Below are 14,444 nucleotides of genomic sequence, written 5' to 3'. Positions count from 1 at the left end.
TCAGCTCTGGTAAAAGTCAGATTTCTTTGTCTCAGATCTTCCTCTAGCCTTGTTCTTCTTTCGAGAGTTCCCTTGTGCTGCCTCAGTTGGATCTCCTTCACTTGACAGGGGGGTGCCCAAGCAGCGACCCTCCCCAGCTCTAGCCCAACTCCTACTTACCTGCCAGGTGAGATACTATGATCATGAAGGTGCTTCTCCCAGGGCAAGGCTCACCCATTGCACTCTGGGTGTGCTGCCCCTGTGATTTCCCCAAATGTGGGAAACTTGACTGCATAATTTGTGTTTCCACTGGTCGGCTTTCATATAATTCAGATCTCTTTGTCTCAGGTCTCTCTCCAGCCTAGTTTGCAGTCTGTTTCCACTTCTTTTTTTTTGAGCCCCTCCCTTCTATACCCTTGTGCACTATCCTGATTTCTCCTCCTGTCTGCTTACTTTGTGCCTTCCAATGCACAATGCAAACTACAGGTAGTGCTGCAGGGCCCACAAACTTTTACTTGCATTACAGAGCAGCTCTGGAGCTGTTACAGTGCCAAGCTGCTGCAAGAAATCAGCTTGAATGCTTCAGGGGCTGGGGCATTGCCAACATGAGCCCCACACCGAAGGAGGGTGGGGGTGTTTAATGCGAACTAAGGGTCATCCAAGCGCCGCAAAAGGCCGCCATTCCCTGCATACCCCTTTTCTCTTTTCATATGCAGATGAGGGTTCCAGCCAACTTTGACCCACTGCTTGGATGACATCACCATATGCAAATCCATCTGCTGCAGGCCTTCCCCCAGGAATGCTTGCACTAGTTGTTGCATTTGGTTTGTTGTTTGGGGGTGCTTCAGTATTAGGCAGCCTTCTGCCCTCCCATGTTCATCTGAAAATATGTGTTCTCCCTGCAGTTGTTGTCCCCAGATGAGAGTTCCCTTGTGCTGCCTCAGTTGAATCTCCTTTACTTGACAGAGATGTGCCTGAGCAGCGGCCCTCCCCAGCTCTATCCCAAATCATACTTATTTTGCATAGGAGATACCATGGTCATGAAGATTGTTCTCCCAGGTTGAGGTTCATTCATTGCATTCTGGGTATGCTGACCCCTGTGATTTCCCCAAATGTGGGAAACTTGACTGCATTATTTGTGGTAGTGGGGGACTGTGTTTGTGCTTTCCTCTGGTCAGTTCTGGTAAAAGTCAGATTTCTTTGTCTCAGATCTTCCTCTAGCCTTGTTCTTCTTTCGAGAGTTCCCTTGTGCTGCCTCAGTTGGATCTCCTTCACTTGACAGGGGGGTGCCCGAGCTGCGACCCTCCCCAGCTCTAGCCCAACTCCTACTTACCTGCCAGGTGAGATACTATGATCATGTAGGTGCTTCTCCCAGGGCAAGGCTCACCCATTGCACTCTGGGTGTGCTGCCCCTGTGATTTCCCCAAATGTGGGAAACTTGACTGCATAATTTGTGTTTCCCCTGGTCGGCTCTCGTATAATTCAGATCTCTTTGTCTCAGGTCTCTCTCCAGCCTGGTTTGCTGTCTGTTTCCACTTCTCTTTTCTTGAGCCGCTCCCTTCTATGCCCTTGCGCACTATTCTGACCTCTCCCGTCTGCTTACTTTGTGCCTTCCAACGCACAATGCAAACTACAGGTAGTGCTGCAGGGCCCACACCCTTTTACATGCTTTACAGAGCAGCTCTGGAGCTGTTACAGTGCCCAGCTGCTGCAAGAAATCAGCTTGAATGCTTCAGGGGCTGGGGCATAGCCAACATGAGCCCCACACCGAAGGAGGGTGGAGATGTTTAATGCGAATTAGGGGTCATCCAAGCGCCGCAAAAGGCCGCCATGCCCTGCACGCCCCTCTTCTCTATTCATATGCAGATGAGTGTTGAAGCCAACTTTGACCCACTGCTTGGATGACATCACCATATGCAAATCCATCTGCTGCAGGCCTTCCCCCAGGAATGCTTGCACTAGTTGTTGCATTTGGTTTGTTGTTTGGGGGTGCTTCAGTATTAGGCAGCCTTCTGCCCTCCCATGTTCATCTGAAAATATGTGTTCTCCCTGCAGTTGTTGTCCCAAGATGAGAGTTCCCTTGTGCTGCCTCAGTTGAATCTTCTTAACTTGACAGAGATGTGCCTGAGCAGCGGCCCTCCCCAGCCCTATCCCAAATCATACTTATTTTGCATAGGAGATACCATGGTCATGAAGATTGTTCTCCCAGGGTGAGGTTCATTCATTGCATTCTGGGTATGCTGACCCCTGTGATTTCCCCAAATGTGGGAAACTTGACTGCATTATTTGTGGTAGTGGGGGACTGTGTTTGTGCTTTCCTCTGGTCAGCTCTGGTAAAAGTCAGATTTCTTTGTCTCAGATCTTCCTCTAGCCTTGTTCTTCTTTCGAGAGTTCCCTTGTGCTGCCTCAGTTGGATCTCCTTCACTTGACAGGGGGGTGCCCAAGCAGCGACCCTCCCCAGCTCTAGCCCAACTCCTACTTACCTGCCAGGTGAGATACTATGATCATGAAGGTGCTTCTCCCAGGGCAAGGCTCACCCATTGCACTCTGGGTGTGCTGCCCCTGTGATTTCCCCAAATGTGGGAAACTTGACTGCATGATTTGTGTTTCCACTGGTCGGCTTTCATATAATTCAGATCTCTTTGTCTCAGGTCTCTCTCCAGCCTAGTTTGCAGTCTGTTTCCACTTCTTTTTTTTGAGCCCCTCCCTTCTATACCCGTGTGCACTATCCTGATTTCTCCTCCTGTCTGCTTACTTTGTGCCTTCCAATGCACAATGCAAACTACAGGTAGTGCTGCAGGGCCCACAAACTTTTACTTGCATTACAGAGCAGCTCTGGAGCTGTTACAGTGCCAAGCTGCTGCAAGAAATCAGCTTGAATGCTTCAGGGGCTGGGGCATTGCCAACATGAGCCCCACACCGAAGGAGGGTGGGGGTGTTTAATGCGAACTAAGGGTCATCCAAGCGCCGCAAAAGGCCGCCATTCCCTGCATACCCCTTTTCTCTTTTCATATGCAGATGAGGGTTCCAGCCAACTTTGGCCCACTGCTTGGATGACATCACTGTATGCAAATCCGTCTTCTGCAGACCTTCCCCCAGGAATGCTTGTACTAGTTGTTGCATTTGGTTTGTTGTTTGGGGGTGCTTCAGTATTAGGCAGCCTTCTGCCCTCCCATGTTCATCTGAAAATATGTGTTCTCCCTGCAGTTGTTGTCCCCAGATGAGAGTTCCCTTGTGCTGCCTCAGTTGAATCTCCTTAACTTGACAGAGATGTGCCTGAGCAGCGGCCCTCCCCAGCCCTATCCCAAATCATACTTATTTTGCATAGGAGATATCATGGTAATGAAGACTGTTATCCCAGGGTGAGGTTCATTCATTGCATTCTGGGTATGCTGACCCCTGTGATTTCCCCAAATGTGGGAAACTCGACTTCATTATTTGTGGTAGTGGGGGACTGTGTTTGTGCTTTCCTCTGGTCAGCTCTGGTAAAAGTCAGATTTATTTGTCTCAGATCTTCCTCTAGCCTTGTTCTTCTTTCGAGAGTTCCCTTGTGCTGACTCAGTTGGATCTCCTTCACTTGACAGGGGGGTGCCCGAGCTGCGACCCTCCCCAGCTCTAGCCCAACTCCTACTTACCTGCCAGGTGAGATATTATGATCATGTAGGTGCTTCTCCCAGGGCAAGGCTCACCCATTGCACTCTGGGTGTGCTGCTCTTGCGATTTCCCCAAATGTGGGAAACTTGACTGCATAATTTGTGTTTCCCCTGGTCGGCTCTCGTATAATTCAGATCTCTTTGTCTCAGGTCTTTCTCCAGCCTAGTTTGCTGTCTGTTTCCACTTCTCTTTTCTTGAGCCGCTCCCTTCTATGCCCTTGCGCACTATCCTGACTTCTCCCGTCTGCTTACTTTGTGCCTTCCAATTCACAATGCAAACTACAGGTAGTGCTGCAGGGCCCACGCCCTTTTACATGCTTTACAGAGCAGCTCTGGAGCTGTTACAGTGCCCAGCTGCTGCAAGAAATCAGCTTGAATGCTTCAGGGGCTGGGGCATAGCCAACATGAGCCCCACACCGAAGGAGGGTGGGGGTGTTTAATGTGAATTAGGGGTCATCCAAGCGCCGCAAAAGGCCGCCATGCCCTGCACATCCCTTTTTTCTTTTCATATGCAGACGAGGGTTGAAGCCAACTTTGACCCACTGCTTGGATGACATCACCATATGCAAATCCATCTGCTGCAGGCCTTCCCCCAGGAATGCTTGCACTAGTTGTTGTATTTGGTTTGTTGTTTGGGGGTGCTTCAGTATTAGGCAGCCTTCTGCCCTCCCATGTTCATCTGAAAATATGTGTTCTCCCTGCAGTTGTTGTCCCCAGATGAGAGTTCCCTTGTGCTGCCTCAGTTGAATCTCCTTTACTTGACAGAGATGTGCCTGAGCAGCGGCCCTCCCCAGCTCTATCCCAAATCATACTTATTTTGCATAGGAGATACCATGGTCATGAAGATTGTTCTCCCAGGTTGAGGTTCATTCATTGCATTCTGGGTATGCTGACCCCTGTGATTTCCCCAAATGTGGGAAACTTGACTGCATTATTTGTGGTAGTGGGGGACTGTGTTTGTGCTTTCCTCTGGTCAGCTCTTGTAAAAGTCAGATTTCTTTGTCTCAGATCTTCCTCTAGCCTTGTTCTTCTTTCGAGAGTTCCCTTGTGCTGCCTCAGTTGGATCTCCTTCACTTGACAGGGGGGTGCCCGAGCTGCGACCCTCCCCAGCTCTAGCCCAACTCCTACTTACCTGCCAGGTGAGATACTATGATCATGTAGGTGCTTCTCCCAGGGCAAGGCTCACCCATTGCACTCTGGGTGTGCTGCCCCTGTGATTTCCCCAAATGTGGGAAACTTGACTGCATAATTTGTGTTTCCTCTGGTCGGCTCTCGTAAAATTCAGATCTCTTTGTCTCAGGTCTCTCTCCAGCCTAGTTTGCTGTCTGTTTCCACTTCTCTTTTCTTGAGCCGCTCCCTTCTATGCCCTTGCGCACTATTCTGACCTCTCCTGTCTGCTTACTTTGTGCCTTCCAACGCACAATGCAAACTACAGGTAGTGCTGCAGGGCCCACACCCTTTTACATGCTTTACAGAGCAGCTCTGGAGCTGTTACAGTGCCCAGCTGCTGCAAGAAATCAGCTTGAATGCTTCAGGGGCTGGGGCATAGCCATCATGAGCCCCACACCGAAGGAGGGTGGAGGTGTTTAATGCAAACTAGGGGTCATCCAAGCACCGCAAAAGGCCGCCATGCCCTGCATGCCAATTTTATCTTTTCATATGCAGACGAGGGTTGAAGCCAACTTTGACCCACTGCTTGGATGACATCACCATATGCAAATCCATCTGCTGCAGGCCTTCCCCCAGGAATGCTTGCACTAGTTGTTGCATTTGGTTTGTTGTTTGGGGGTGCTTCAGTATTAAGCAGCCTTCTGCCCTCCCATGTTCATCTGAAAATATGTGTTCTCCCTGCAGTTGTTGTCCCCAGATGAGAGTTCCCTTGTGCTGCCTCAGTTGAATCTCCTTTACTTGACAGAGATGTGCCTGAGCAGTGGCCCTCCCCAGCCCTATCCCAAATCATACTTATTGTGCATAGGCGATACCATGGTCATGAAGATTATTCTCTCAGGGTGAGGTTCATTCATTGCATTCTGGGTATGCTGACCCCTGTGATTTCCCTAAATGTGGGAAACTCGACTGCATTATTTGTGGTATTGCTTTCCTCTGGTCAGCTCTGGTAAAAGTCAGATTTCTTTGTCTCAGATTTTCCTCTAGCCTTGTTCTTCTTTCGAGAGTTCCCTTGTGCTGCCTCAGTTGGATCTCCTTCACTTGACAGGGGGGTGCCCGAGCAGCGACCCTCCCCAGCTCTAGCCCAACTCCTACTTACCTGCCAGGTGAGATACTATGATCATGAAGTTGCTTCTCCCTGGGCAAGGATCACCCATTGCACTCTGGGTGTGCTGCCCCTGTGATTTCCCCAAATGTGGGAAACTTGACTGCGTAATTTGTGTTTCCCCTGGTCGGCTCTCATATAATTCAGATCTCTTTGTCTCAGGTCTCTCTCCAGCCTAGTTTACTGTCTGTTTCCACTTCTTTTTTCTTGAGCCCCTCCCTTCTATACCCGTGTGCACTATCCTGACTTCTACTCCCGTCTGCTTACTTTGTGCCTTACAATGCACAATGCAAACTACAGGTAGTGCTGCAGGGCCCACACCCTTTTACTTGCCTTACAGAGCAGCTCTGGAGCTGTTACAGTGCCCAGCTGCTGCAAGAAATCAGCTTGAATGCTTCAGGGGCTGGGGCATGGCCAACATGAGCCCCACACAGAAGGAGGGTGGGGGTATTTAATGCGAACTAGGGGTCATCCAAGCGCCGCAAAAGGCCGCCATGCCCTGCATACCCCTTTTCTCTTTTCATATGCAGATGAGGGTTCCAGCCAACTTTGGCCCACTGCTTGGATGACATCACCGTATGCAAATCCGTCTTCTGCAGACCTTCCCCAAGGAATGCTTGTACTAGTTGTTGCATTTGGTTTGTTGTTTGGGGGTGCTTCAGTATTAGGCAGCCTTCTGCCCTCCCATGTTCATCTGAAAATATGTGTTCTCCCTGCAGTTGTTGTCCCCAGATGAGAGTTCCCTTGTGCTGCCTCAGTTGAATCTCCTTTACTTGACAGAGATGTGCCTGAGCAGCGGCCCTCCCCAGCCCTATCCCAAATCATACTTATTTTGCATAGGAGATACCATGGTCATGAAGATTGTTCTCCCAGGGTGAGGTTCATTCATTGCATTCTGGGTATGCTGACCCCTGTGATTTCCCCAAATGTGGGAAACTTGACTGCATTATTTGTGGTAGTGAGTGACTGTGTTTGTGCTTTCCTCTGGTCAGCTCTGGTAAAAGTCAGATTTCTTTGTCTCAGATCTTCCTCTAGCCTTGTTCTTCTTTCGAGAGTTTCCTTGTGCTGCCTCAGTTGGATCTCCTTCACTTGAGAAGGGGGTGCCCGAGCAGCGACCCTCCCCAGCTCTAGCCCAACTCCTACTTACCTGCCAGGTGAGATACTATGATCATGAAGGTGCTTCTCCCAGGGCAAGGCTCACCCATTGCACTCTGGGTGTGCTGCTCCTGCGATTTCCCCAAATGTGGGAAACTTGACTGCATAATTTGTGTTCCCCTGGTCGGCTCTCGTATAATTCAGATCTCTTTGTCTCAGGTCTCTCTCCAGCCTAGTTTGCTGTCTGTTTCCACTTCTCTTTTCTTGAGCCCCTCCCTTCTATGCCCTTGCGCACTATCCTGACTTCTCCCGTCTGCTTACTTTTTGCCTTCCAACGCACAATGCGAACTACAGGTAGTGCTGCAGGTCCCACACCCTTTTATTTGCCTTACAGAGCAGCTCTGGAGCTGTTACAGTGCCCAGCTGCTGCAAGAAATCAGCTTGAATGCTTCAGGGGCTGGGGCATAGCCAACATGAGCCCCACAGCGAAGGAGGGTGGAGGTGTTTAATGCGAGCTAGGGGTCATCCAAGCGCCGCAAAAGGCTGCCATGCCCTGCACGCCCCTTTTCTCTTTTCATATGCAGACGAGGGTTGAAGCCAACTTTGACCCACTGCTTGGATGACATCACCATATGCAAATCCATCTGCTGCAGGCCTTCCCCCAGGAATGCTTGCACTAGTTGTTGCATTTTGTTTGTTGTTTGGGGGTGCTTCAGTATTAGGTAGCCTTCTGCCCTCCCATGTTCATCTGAAAATATGTGTTCTCCCTGCAGTTGTTGTCCCCAGATGAGAGTTCCCTTGTGCTGCCTCAGTTGAATCTCCTTTACTTGACAGAGATGTGCCTGAGCAGCGGCCCTCCCCAGCCCTATCCCAAATCATACTTATTTTGCATAGGAGATACCATGGTCATGAAGATTGTTCTCCCAGGGTGAGGTTCATTCATTGCATTCTGGGTATGCTGACCCCTGTGATTTCCACAAATGTGGGAAACTCGACTGCATTATTTGTGGTAGTGGGGGGCTGTGTTTGTGCTTTCCACTGGACAGCTCTGGTAAAAGTCAGATTTCTTTGTCTCAGATTTTCCTCTAGCCTTGTTCTTCTTTCGAGAGTTCCCTTGTGCTGCCTCAGTTGGATCTCCTTCACTTGACAGGGGGCTGCCCGAGCAGCGACCCTCCCTAGCTCTAGCACATGTAAGTTTGTTTTTATTTTACTACATTGTGGTTTGTGGCTCTATACCATGTAATGCATGTCTTTTAACAGTAGTCAAGTCTTCCAATGTGCTTGTTAGTGAAACCCAATACATAGCTTTATTTTATTTTGTTTCTTCAAATATTGAATGCATATGTCTTTTTAACTTTTTTTTTCAATATATAAACATTTTTATTATAAGATTTTCAATGACACAAGTACATCCAAGTTGCAGATTATGGGTTGTGAAGGACAAATCAACCATATAAACAATTTAAGCAATTTAAATTGCATGCAGGTAGTAGAATATCAAACTCCTTGGATGAGAGTTGGTCGTAATAAACTAGGATAGAAAAGAATAAAGTAGAAAATAAGATTTTAAACCTACCGGTAAATCTTTTTCTCGTAGTCCGTAGAGGGTGTTGGGGACTCCGAAAGGACCATGGGGATAGACGGGCTCCGCAGGAGACATGGGCACTTTAAGAAAGACTTTAGTTCTGGGTGTGCACTGGCTCCTCCCTCTATGCGCCTCTATGCCACAGTTAGAGAAACTGTGCCCAGAGGAGACTGACAGTATGAGGAAAGGATTTTGTTAATCCAGGGCAAGATTTTTTGTTAATTAAAGTAATCCAAAACTGGGATTGATATGTTGGCTCTTTTATTTTTACTTACAGTACAATAACTTTTACCATTTTAATTTGTTTTAATAGTATATTGACAGTATTGTTTTCTTTCAAAAATCCACTTAATTTTCTTTACCCTATTATTAAAATGGTAATTGACAAAAAAGGGCCAAGGAAAAGTACTTGTAGCCTTCTGCGTGGTAGGAGTCATACTAGGTAGGCAAGTTGTTTTAGCAGTAGCCAGATCAGCTACAATCTTATTGAGGTCTTCTCCAAAGAGAGTGTCTCCCTTGAAAGGAAGCACCTCCAGGGTTTTCTTGGAATCCATATCCACCGACCAGGATCTCAACCAGCTGTATAAAGTATTACCTTGGAACTGGTGATATGCCATTTGCACAAGCAAGCCATGTGTGACTGTATATGCATTTAAGGAGGGCCCCCCGGCAATACCACAAACCATTGAGTGTCAAGTATACTAGATATATCTTCATATCTCATGTGCTTTCTCTGAGACCAATCTTGTTATGCCCCTTCCCCACGAGGCATGCGCCTTTTGTCCATATTGCAAAAATAGTGGGGGGGGGGCATATAATTCTCTGTCACAGGGCACTAAAAAGTCTAGTTATGGCTCTGGTATGCATTATGTAATCTGGCAGACCATCTCTCCAACACTGGCTGATTGGAATAGAAATCCGGTTATCTATTAGCATTGCAACTCAGCAGATCAATGCAGTGTGCAGCCACACACTCCATATATCTGCTCAGCCACAATGCTGATTATTTCTTCACAAAGTACAAGGTGAGCTCCAAATAGAATTCTCTAGCTTAGATTATACCTTTCTATGCAAGGGTAAATAGCTCAATTGTTTGACTGCAATGCCACAGGAAATGGTTTGGATCCAAGACAGTGTGACTGAATAATAAAGAAACCTTAAGATGAGTTCATGAATGTTGTATAAGTATTAGTGAGAGAAGGGGTCAGGAGCATGCTAGGCTGCAAAAAATAAGGTAGGCTGCAAGTGAAAGTAATGATCTCCTATATATTTTCCCAGATCTGTCACTCTGTGTGGCTAACTCTGGGGGAAGTCACAGCAATGGGCGGAGACGGCATCTGCAGGACGATACACCAGTGCCAGCAGCAGACCGTAACAAAGTGACAGATTAGGGAGAATATATAGGAGGTAGGGAGGTGGCCATGGTACATGGCTGACCAAGGGACACTAGCTCATGTACCCCTTTACCACTGAGGCTAGCCACCAAGGATGGACCTGTCACCAGTGCACATGCAATAACCTCTTCTGCTGCCCTCTTTGCAACTCAGATTGCCCAGTGCTCCCCTTCGCTAACAGTCCACAAAGTTTCCCCATCTCACGATCTGCCTCCTCACCGCCACTTTCATCTCTACAGCACACGCGCATATCATACAAGATCCCATCATGCGTACGTAGGTCTGAAATGCCAGAGGGAGGTTGGGGGGAGATTGGCATGCGCCAGCAACACCACACAGCTCACTGTGACAACAGTGGAGAGGCGCTGCAACAGGACAATACACCAACCTCGGAGCAAGGAACTGCGTCGGTCAGGAGGAGAACTATTTCAATAGCATAAAAAGGTTAGTGCGTCCCACCCTATGAACACCAGACTCATCAAGTCACTGTTGCCAGAGTCTCATACAATGACTCTGAACCTCTAAGCACACTATTTGACTGTCTACACCCTGCTGTGCCTATTACCCATCTCCTCCACCACCCTCAACACTGACCCACACATCATTCACCCACAAAGATACAATAAAGGTAGTTTGGATAAATTAGCTAAATGAAATGGATTTAACCAATTTATCTAAATGACGATCGCGCCCATTACTTTATTCAGGTTTAGGTGCTTTGTGCACCAAAACCAGAGTGTAATGGGCGCAATAATTGAGGGCATTTGAATTTCCCTTATATGTGTGTGTGTGATATACACACAGACACACATACTGTATTTCTTTATATAATGGAGACCTCAGTTTCTATTCATTCATGTCCTGCCCCCTACTCTGTCAGACCCCTTCCCCTCTACTTTTCTGACCCCAAACGCCACTCATTCTTGTTGAGTGCTGGTGGGCCCATTCAGAATTTTGCTATGGGGCCCACAAAGGTCTAGTTACGCCACTGGGCAGGGTTATAGAGGAGGCGGTGCAAGGCATCCTGGGAACAGTCAAAGCTTTAGCCTGTTGGTGCCTTGGATCAACATCCAACTCTACACCCCGATGTTAGTGTAGTGCCTTTTGGGGTTAAGGTTTTACAGAAAGTTACAGGTTTTTTTAATTTAGTAAAATATGCCCCATTTTAAAGATAGGGCATTTAAATTTGTTGCACCTGTGCAGTACATAGCAGCCTGCAGGGCATGTACAGTGGCTTCATTTGGGTGCACATACATTGCCGGCTCCTGGTCGCAAACTGAAATTATTGTGTGTAAGTGGAATTAGCGGTGTTTATGTCATACAGGGGGGTGGGGGAGGTTTGTGGTTGGCGGGGGGCACGCTGTGCGATTATTATCCTGCATCTATACATACATGCGCTAACACCTGGACATACACTGATGTACCCACACCTAATATCCATACATACACGCCCTGACACCTGGACATACACCAACATTCCCACACCTGCATCTATACATACACATGCTGACATCTGGACATACACCAACATACAAGCACCTGCATCTATATATACACGCGCTGACAAATGGACATACACCGACGTACCCACACTTGCATCTATACATACATGCACTGACATCTGGACATACAAGCACCTGCATCTATACATACACGCGCTGACACCTGAACCTACACTGACGTTCCCACACCTGCATCTATACATACACATTCTGACACCTGGACATACACAGACGTACCCACACCTGCATCTATACATACACGCGTTGACACCTGGACGTACACTGACGTACACACACCTACATCTATATATGCATGGATGCAAATGTGGGTACGTCTGTATACGTCCAGTTGTTAGCATGTGTATGTATAGATGTTAGGTGTGGGTACATCAGTGTATGTCCAGGTGTCAGCACATGTATGTATAGATTCACATGTGGGTACGTTGGTGTACGTTTAGGGGTCAGCGTGTTTATGTATGTATGTATATGTATAGAGGAAGGTGTGATACATACATATAACACATACATGATAGATACATACATATATCACACACACGATAGATAGATAGATAGATAGATAGAACACATACATACAAGATAGATACATACATACATACATACATACATACATACATGATAGATACATATATACACACACACATACGATAGATAGATAGATAGATAGATAGATAGATAGATAGATAGATATCACAAACATATATGATTCATACATATATCACACACACATACATGATACATACATGAGAAAGACCTGGGATGGTGATGAGGCCCGGGCCCCCTGCTGATGTTGCGTTGAGGAAGGCAGTGTTCCAGGGCGGATGCCAGTCGGGGAGAGCGCCGCGCAGCCCGGGAAAAATACTGCTGAGGAGCTACATCTGGAAGAGCCCCAGGGAGGGAGAGTGTCACATGCCCCATACTTCGCGGCACACTCTGCAGGCCTGCACATGGGAAGGGAGGTCTCTGGCCACACATACTCACCCTGCTGCTGAAGCCCCGCTGCTGTCCTCATCAGCGCTCTCCAGCGGGGAGCGGGGCCAGGATGAACCTCAACCTGTGAGAACTATCTTCATGATCAAGAGATCTCATATGCAAGATAAGTATGTGTTGGGAAAGGGCTGGGGCGGGCGGCTGCTCGGGCACACCCTCGTCAAGTTAAGGAGATTTAACTGAGGAAGCACAAGGGAACTCTCGTCTGGGGACAACAACTGCAGGGAGACCACATCTTTTCAGATGAACATGGGATGGCGGAAGGCTGCCGAATACTGAAGCACCCTCAGACATTAAACCATATGCAACAACTATTGCAAGCATTCCTGGGGGAAGGTCTGCAGCAGACGGATTTGCATTCGGTGATGTCATCCAAGCAGTGGGCCAAAGTTGGCTGGAACCCTCATCTGTATATGAAAAGAGAAAAGGGGCATGCGGGGCATGGCGGTCTTTTGCGGCGCTTGGATAACCCCAAGTTTGCATTAAACACCCCCACCCTCCTTCGGTGTGGGGCTCATGTTGGCCATGCCCAAGCCCCTGAAGCATTCAAGCTGATTTCTTGCAGCAGCTGGGCACTGTAACAGCTTCAGAGCTGCTCTACAAGACAAGTAAAGGGGTGTGGGCCCTGCAGCACCACCGGTAGTTTGCATACACACATATATAGGACAGCATCTCTTATATGCCCCAGGGTCAATAAAATAGTATCCTTGTCTAGGCTATCCATCCCCTCAGATAAGGCATTTGTCCATGCCGCTACAGCACTACACACCCAGGTCGACGCAATTGCCGGTCTGAGTAAGGTACCTGAATGTGTATAAATGGACTTCAGGGTAATCTCCTGTTTGCGGTCAGCACACTCTTTGAGGGTAGCCGTATCCTGGGACGGGAGGGCTACCTTCTTGGATAAGCGTGTTAATGCTTTGTCCACCCTAGGGGAGGATTCCCATCGTAACCTATCCGTTGATGGGAAAGGATACGCCATAAGAATCCTTTTGGAAATCTGCAGTCTTTTATCTGGAGATTTCCAAGCTTTTTTACATAACTCGTTCAGCTCGTGTGAGGGGGGAAAGGTTACCTCAGGCTTCTTTCCCTTGTACATATGTACCCTCTTGTCAGCGACAGGGGGTTACTCTGTGATGTGCAAAACATCTTTTATTGCCATAATCATAAATCGAATGGATTTTGCCAATTTTGGCTGTAACTTTGCATCATCGTAATCGACACTGGAGTCAGAATCCGTGTCGGTATCTGTGTCAACAAACTGGGATAGTGGGCGCTTATGAGACCCTGACAGTCCCTGCAACATAGGATCAGGCATGGGTTGAGACCCTGACTGTCCCAAAGCTTCTGCCTTGTCTAATCTTTTGTGCAATGAGTTTACACTAGCATTTAAAACATTCCACATATCCATCCAATCAGCTGTCGGCGGAGACACCACATTCATTTGCTCCCGCTCCTCTCTAATATAGCCTTCTTCCTCAGACATGTCGACACACGTGTACCGACACACCACACACACAGGGAATGCTTTTTCTGAAGACAGTTTCCCCACAAGGCCCTTTGGAGAGACAGAGAGGGAGTATGCCAGCACACACCCCAGCGCTATATAACCCAGGAATAAAACAGTAACTTAATGTTTGCCCAGTAGTGCTGCTGTATGTAATTTGCGAATTATGTGCCCCCCCCCCCTCTTTTCAACCCTCTTGTCTAACGTGGTATAAGCAGGGTAGAGTCCGGGGAGCTTCCTCTCAGCGGTGCTGTGGAGAAAAAATGGCGCTGGTGAGTGCTGAGGGAGAAGCCCCGCCCCCTCGGAGGCGGGCTTCTGTCCCGCTTAAACTGTAAAATTGGTGGGGGCTCATACATATATACAGTGCCCAGCTGTATATATGTTATATTTTTGCGAAAGAGGTTTATATTGCTGCCCGGGGCGCCCCCCCTGCGCCCTGCACCCTTACA

At 48.0% G+C, this 14,444-nt stretch overlaps 12 non-coding genes and 2 pseudogenes across 12 annotated transcripts; all 14 read left to right on the top strand.

Moving 5' to 3' along the window:
- The first annotated feature begins 151 nt into the window (after window positions 1–151).
- LOC134952186 (U1 spliceosomal RNA) lies at window positions 152–314 on the top strand. The gene has a single exon (XR_010184763.1). It is a non-coding gene; the product is annotated as a U1 spliceosomal RNA (small nuclear RNA).
- Window positions 315–988: 674 nt separating this feature from the next.
- LOC134951076 (U1 spliceosomal RNA) lies at window positions 989–1,152 on the top strand. Its single transcript, XR_010183883.1, has one exon. It is a non-coding gene; the product is annotated as a U1 spliceosomal RNA (small nuclear RNA).
- A 152-nt stretch (window positions 1,153–1,304) lies between these two features.
- On the top strand, window positions 1,305–1,467 carry LOC134952503 (U1 spliceosomal RNA). Its single transcript, XR_010185012.1, has one exon. It is a non-coding gene; the product is annotated as a U1 spliceosomal RNA (small nuclear RNA).
- A 671-nt stretch (window positions 1,468–2,138) lies between these two features.
- LOC134950468 (U1 spliceosomal RNA) lies at window positions 2,139–2,302 on the top strand. The gene has a single exon (XR_010183382.1). It is a non-coding gene; the product is annotated as a U1 spliceosomal RNA (small nuclear RNA).
- A 152-nt stretch (window positions 2,303–2,454) lies between these two features.
- LOC134952650 (U1 spliceosomal RNA) lies at window positions 2,455–2,617 on the top strand. Its single transcript, XR_010185128.1, has one exon. It is a non-coding gene; the product is annotated as a U1 spliceosomal RNA (small nuclear RNA).
- Window positions 2,618–3,290: 673 nt separating this feature from the next.
- On the top strand, window positions 3,291–3,454 carry LOC134951849 (U1 spliceosomal RNA). The gene has a single exon (XR_010184512.1). It is a non-coding gene; the product is annotated as a U1 spliceosomal RNA (small nuclear RNA).
- Window positions 3,455–3,606: 152 nt separating this feature from the next.
- LOC134952455 (U1 spliceosomal RNA) lies at window positions 3,607–3,769 on the top strand. Its single transcript, XR_010184972.1, has one exon. It is a non-coding gene; the product is annotated as a U1 spliceosomal RNA (small nuclear RNA).
- Window positions 3,770–4,440: 671 nt separating this feature from the next.
- On the top strand, window positions 4,441–4,604 carry LOC134951075 (U1 spliceosomal RNA). Its single transcript, XR_010183882.1, has one exon. It is a non-coding gene; the product is annotated as a U1 spliceosomal RNA (small nuclear RNA).
- Window positions 4,605–4,756: 152 nt separating this feature from the next.
- LOC134952461 (U1 spliceosomal RNA) lies at window positions 4,757–4,919 on the top strand. Its single transcript, XR_010184976.1, has one exon. It is a non-coding gene; the product is annotated as a U1 spliceosomal RNA (small nuclear RNA).
- Window positions 4,920–5,590: 671 nt separating this feature from the next.
- Window positions 5,591–5,745, top strand: LOC134953546 (U1 spliceosomal RNA; annotated as a pseudogene).
- Window positions 5,746–5,890: 145 nt separating this feature from the next.
- LOC134953275 (U1 spliceosomal RNA) lies at window positions 5,891–6,032 on the top strand (annotated as a pseudogene).
- Window positions 6,033–6,727: 695 nt separating this feature from the next.
- Window positions 6,728–6,891, top strand: LOC134951346 (U1 spliceosomal RNA). The gene has a single exon (XR_010184103.1). It is a non-coding gene; the product is annotated as a U1 spliceosomal RNA (small nuclear RNA).
- A 152-nt stretch (window positions 6,892–7,043) lies between these two features.
- LOC134952107 (U1 spliceosomal RNA) lies at window positions 7,044–7,204 on the top strand. The gene has a single exon (XR_010184713.1). It is a non-coding gene; the product is annotated as a U1 spliceosomal RNA (small nuclear RNA).
- A 672-nt stretch (window positions 7,205–7,876) lies between these two features.
- LOC134951589 (U1 spliceosomal RNA) lies at window positions 7,877–8,040 on the top strand. Its single transcript, XR_010184301.1, has one exon. It is a non-coding gene; the product is annotated as a U1 spliceosomal RNA (small nuclear RNA).
- Window positions 8,041–14,444: the final 6,404 nt, after the last annotated feature.

This window comes from Pseudophryne corroboree, chromosome 8, assembly GCF_028390025.1.
Source record: "Pseudophryne corroboree isolate aPseCor3 chromosome 8, aPseCor3.hap2, whole genome shotgun sequence".
Taxonomy (NCBI): domain Eukaryota; kingdom Metazoa; phylum Chordata; class Amphibia; order Anura; family Myobatrachidae; genus Pseudophryne; species Pseudophryne corroboree.
The sequence above is the reverse complement of the archived record's forward strand: the minus strand, read 5'-3'. Positions and strand labels throughout refer to the sequence as shown.